Below are 6,107 nucleotides of genomic sequence, written 5' to 3'. Positions count from 1 at the left end.
CCAGAAACCCTAACTGAGCTGACTGGTGAAGAACTGTCTCTCCCAAAGAAAATCTGTAGTCTGGAAGAGGCACCCTGTTACTCAAATACATAGATACCAATGTAAAGAATCAAGGGTCACCAAAAAAATCAAGTAAATATGAAACTACCAAAGGAAACTGATAAAACTTCAAGTACTGATCCTAAAGAAATGGAAATCGATGAACTGTCAGATGAAGAATTTAGAATAATACCCTTAAGAAAATTTAGTGACCTATAAAAACACAGACAACTAAATGAAATTAGGAAAACAATACATGAAAAATAATGAGAAGTTCAACAAGGAAATAGCAACCATCAAAAAACAAAACAAAAACAAAAAAAAAAAAAAAGCAAACCCACACAAAAAAAAACCCCCACCAAACCCTAGAAATCCTAGAGTTGAAAAATACAATAACTGAACTGAAGAATTCAACAGAGAGTTTCAAAAGTACACTTGACCATGCAGAAGAATCAGTGACCTGGAGGATGAGACACTGAAAATTACTCAAAGGAGCAAAAAGAAAAAAAGAGTGAAGAAAGCCTATGGAAATTATGGGACACAATGAGTTATGGGACACATGATGAAACAGTATTCATATCATGAGAGTTCTAGAAGGAGAGGAGAAAGAGAAAGGGACAGAAAGTATATTAAAAGCAATAATGCTGGAAATTTCCCAAACCTGGGGAAAGAGGTGGACATCCAGATCTATTAGGACCAAAAGACTCTAAATAGGATATATGCAAATAGGGCTACACCAAGACACATTGTAATTAAATTGTCAAAAGTCAAAGACAAAGAAAGAATAAAAGAAAGAAGTTACATATGAGAGAACCCCTATAAACTACTGGTGGATTCCTCAATAGAAATTCTTAGGGCTAGGAGAGGATGAGATGACCTATCCAAAATGTTGGAAGAAAATAACTGTCAGCCCAAAATTCTCTACGTAGCGAAGCTGTCCTTTGCAAATGAAGGAGGGATAAAGACTTAGCTGAACAAACTAGAGCGGAGGGGTTCATTATCATCAGACTTGCCTTTAAAGGAAGCTAAGATTTCTTTGTGTGAAAGTAAAAGGACCCTAATTAACATCATATAAACATGAAAAGGTAGCATAAATCTCACTAGTAATGATAAATATATAGTCATAGTTAGATTCTGCAATATAATCATAGTGACACATAATTCACATAAATCTCTAGTTTAAAAGTTAAAAACAAATGTAATCAAAATAACTGTAACTACAATAATCTGTTGTGAATCACACAATATAAAAAACATGTAAATTGTAACAGCAACAACCTAAAATGTGAGGGTGGGAGAAAAGTACAAGTGTGAAGTTTAAAGATTCTATTGGTTATGGGGCGCCTGGATGACTCAGTCAGTTAAGCGTTCAACTGTTGATTTCAGCTCAGGTTATGATTTCACAGTTCGATCTGTGAGGTTGAGCTCTGTATCAGGCTCTGGGGGGACCTGGCAGAGTTGGCTTGGGATTCTCTCTCTCTGTTTCTCCAAGTAAATAAATAAACTTAGGGGGAAAAAGGAATTCTATTGGTTAAGTTGTTATCAATTTAAGATATGTAAGTTACCAGTTTATGTAAGCTTTCTGGTAATCACAAAGGAAAATCCTGCTGTCACTCCACAAAAGGAAAAGATAAGTCAAAACATACTGATACCAAAGACACACACACACACACACACACACACACACACACACAGATACACACATGATTCAGTAATATGCTGCCTGCAATAGACTTGCTTCAGCCTTAACGACACACATAGGCTGAGAGCAACGGGATGGAAAAAGACATTTCAAGTGAATGGTGACAACAGTAACGATGACAAAAATCAGGGGTAGCTACACTTATATCAGACACAATGGACCTTGAACTAAAAATGGTAAAAAAGAGGAATAAGGTCATTATATAATAATAAAGGGACCAATACATCAAGAAGACATAACAAATGTAAATATTTATGCACCCAACACAGGAGCACCTAAATATATAAGGCAAAAACTAATGTTGCAGGAGTCCTTACCATGATACCCAGGATTCATTGTCTCTCCGCTTTGAAGAATGAAGAGATGGACACAAAATGAGCAGCGGCAGAAGTTTATTACAGTATAAGATAAGAAAGTAAGAATAGTAGGAAAGCTCTCTTTATAGGGAGGGAACACTGGAAAGTGAAAGTCTGCGGATAAGGTTTTGTTTTATAAGGTTCTGGTGCGCCACCCCGCCCCATTCCTGCCCCCTCATTCCTTCTCAGGGTCTACCCGTTTCGGCTGGATAGGTCTGGGTTGTCCACTCCAGACTGACTCATTTCCATTATATGAGGGGTGGTCTAAGGCCATACTCAGGTCTTTTGTCAAATTCCCACGGGAAACCTGAGGGGAAGTAGGTGGGGTCTGTTAAATTTTTTTTTTAATCGGTAAAAAGATTTTTTTAATGCTTATTTTTGAGACAGAAAGAAAGAGCATGAGCAGGGGAGGGGCAGAGAGAGGGAGACACAGAATCCGAAGCAGTTCTAGGCTCTGAGCTGTCAGCACAGAGCCCAATGTGGGGCTCGAACTCACAAACGGTAAGATCATGACCTGAGCTGAAGTCGGAAGCTTAACCTATTGAACCACCCAGGTGCCCCAAAAATTCTTAAGAGGAACCTTAAGCCTGAGGGGGTTTGCTGTGGTCAGACACTCCCAGCATTGCTCCAAAATACGTGTTTTTGCCTATCCTGGAACCTCATGTCCTATCCTTTCCCTCTCTGCCTATTTTATCCTATCTTTTCCTATCACTAACAGAGGTAAAAAAAAAAAAAGAAAATTAAACAGTAATATAATAATAGTTGTGGACTTTAATACACACCTCTTTCAACAATAAGTAGATCATCCAGACAGAGAATAAATAAGGAAACACTGAATTTGAACACTACTATAGACCAAATAGTCATATACAGAATGTTCAATGCAACAACAGAATACACATTCTTCTCAAGTGCACATGGAACATTTTCTAGGATAGACCATATGTGAGGCCACCAAACAAGAAGTCTTAGCAAATTTAAGAAGACTGAAAAGTATCTTCTCTGACCACAATGGCATGAAACTAGAAATCAGTAACAAGAGCAAAACTGGAAAATAAACAAACTCTCCTGGACAACTAAAGCATCAAAGAAGAAATTAAAGGAGAAATAAAAGTTTCTTGAGACAAATGCAAATGAAAACACAGCATACTAGAACTTGTGGGTTGTAGTATTAACAGTTCTAAGAGGGGAGTTCACAGCAACTAACGCCCATATTAAGATGCAAGATCTGTAGCAAACAACTTAACTGTATGCCATCAGGAACTAGAAAGAGAAGAGCAAAAGGAGCCCAAAGTTAGCAGAAAGAAGGAAATAATAAAGAGTAGGGCAGAAAAAAATGAAATAAAAAATAGAAAAACAATAGAAAATATTTACCAAACTAGGAGTTGGTTTTTTGAAAAGATGAACTAAATTGACAAAGTATCTTGCTATCAGGACAGGGTCTGATAGCAGTCATTTACACCTAAGGTAGAATGTAAGCCAATGGTCTCCCTCTTCCTGGAGTGTTTTACATATAAACCTTCTCTTAAACTGAGATTTCAAGCTCTGTTATTTTAAAGCTCAGTGATTTTTGTTAAGGCAGTTTTTTTTTTGTCCCTGCAACTAAGCGGGTGGGCAAAGGGTTGAAGGCTGAGGATTCCTCTGGGCACTGAAAACATATCAGGTAGGTAGATTCTACTACCATACTATCTACTATGTTTAAGACTATCCCAGAATGAGAGCCGCTCCAAGGGTCTCTAAAAATGGAACATTTTCAGAGGCTTCCAACTAATAAAATGACTTGAAGGCACTTGTCATAAAGTGACAGAATTACTATAACAGGATTTTTATTTCTCCACACCCCTGTATCATCACAGAGTCTTATGATACTGCTTTACTTTCTCTTTCAGGTAAATAAGACTATTAGGATACTGTTACCCCTATTGTATTAGGTTGGGCTTTATGAAGTGCCATTTTTGTAGGTCAGAAAAAAAACCAGTAAATAATCAGCACGTTGATATGTTTCAACTCATTAGAAATGAGGAAGTGGAGATAAATGTTTGGTTTATCAACAAAGTATTGAATAATAACTTGTCTAGTTCAATTAAAGTGAATTCTTATAGAAAGAAGGGTTAGAAAAAATGAATAAAGAATGACTATTTTCAACAGGGTTGGAAAATATGATTTCCTATCTATGTTAAACTGAGTCATGTCTGCGTTAAGCCGGAATTAGAAAGGTGAAATTGAATATAGACTGTTAGTCTTATTTGTGAGTGACTATTCTGACTCCTGGTGCCCGGCTGTGCTTTACTTGCTTATCTTCTTTACATACTTTCTCTGGATAAATTCATCCTTTTGCTGTCAGTTGAATACATCTCAGTCCTCTTGTCTGAGTCTTTGCTGGCCGATTCAAGAGTCTAGTGAACATTTCCAGTTGATAGAGAAATGAAAGGCAAATCAACTCATTATTTTCCCTAAGCCTTGTCCTCCTCCACTTTATGGAGCAGAAACCAAAACATTATTTATTCATTCATTCATTCAATCATTTCCCCACGACATCGTCTGAACACCTACTCTGGGCTAAGCATTGTTCGAGCAGCAGTATATCCAAAAGTGTATTTTTTTAAAACTATGAAAATTCCTAACCTCATAAAATTTTCATTCTATTAAATCTACAGGTAGATAACAAAATAAGTAAACAAAATACATGGTATGTTAGGTGACAATAAGTTATGAAAAATTGTGGAGGATGGAAAAGGAAATGTGTGTGTTTGGGCGGAGAAGGGGATGCATCATTCTAGACTTTTTCTCTTCCTTCCCTTACTCCCTGTTATGATTGGGGGAAAAATCGGATAGAATAGGCAGAGAGGGAAAGGAGTAGGACCTGAGACCCCTGGGTGAGGAAAGACATATCTGGAACAATGCTGGGAGTGTCCGACCACAGGAAATCCCCTAAGGCTTAAGGTTCCTCTTATGAATGTAACAGACCCCACCTATCCTATTTTCTTACCTTCTGATTCTATACCCTAATAAACTATTGCTTGCTGCTCATTTTGTGTCCACTTCTTAATTCTTCCAAGTGGTGAGACAACGAATTCCTGGTTTTGAGGTTAAAAAAAAAAAATTCTGCAACACTGTGACTTCATGAGTAAATCTGTTCTCTTCCACCTCAATATTGCACCTTCTCTTAACCATAGTCTTCAAATACATGGTAGTACTTCAATACACATAGATATTTAATAGATTTCTCTCCACTTTGCACTGTTCCAATTCATTCTCCACGCTCCTGCCGGAGAAGTCTATTGAAAATAAAGTCTGTATTATTTGAAGTGGTTGTTCAGCGCAACAGACCTCTCAAAGCAGGTACTCTGGAGAGCCCCTCATGGGGAAAATAATCATCAACAACATTTATAGTCGGAAAAACAGCTGAAATAGTTTTGAAGTCCTCTTAAAGTCATATATTTTAAACTGAGATCCATGTGAATTCTTCATTGCACTCTAATATTGCCTTGATGGCATTACTATGTGTTTTAGTTTTAACTGATTTAAGCAGCTTAGCGCATTGACACCTTCACCCCAACGCTCTCCTTCCTCCCATCCAGGAAGGTGTTTAATAATAATACTTTTATGTAACATGTAATATCTTTTGTCTTCTTATAGGTACTGTGCTTATTTTAACAGTTTTCAATAATTTTCCAAGGTTTTTAAAAAAAAATCTCAAAAGAAAGGCAGACTGCCACGTGCAGCGCCTCATTTGGATGTGTCTGGAGTCTTGGAAGCTTGACTACCCTACGTTCTCCTACAAATGGACCTTGAGAGCTTGTTTGGAGGTTCTAGCAGGGGAGCGCAGCTACTCGTATACCCTTGACCGAAGAACGGTCCTCCTCTATCGGGGATGGTCGTCCTCTTCGACCGAGCGCGCAGCTTCGGGAGGGACGCACATGGAGCGGTGAGGGAGGAAGGGGACACCCGCCTAGCCAGCCAGATCAGCCGAATCAACCCTGGCGATCAATGGGGTGACAGATGTCGCA

This window comes from Suricata suricatta, chromosome 7 (assembly GCF_006229205.1).
Source record: "Suricata suricatta isolate VVHF042 chromosome 7, meerkat_22Aug2017_6uvM2_HiC, whole genome shotgun sequence".
Classification (NCBI taxonomy): Eukaryota; Metazoa; Chordata; class Mammalia; order Carnivora; family Herpestidae; genus Suricata; species Suricata suricatta.
This window is presented reverse-complemented; position numbering follows the sequence as displayed.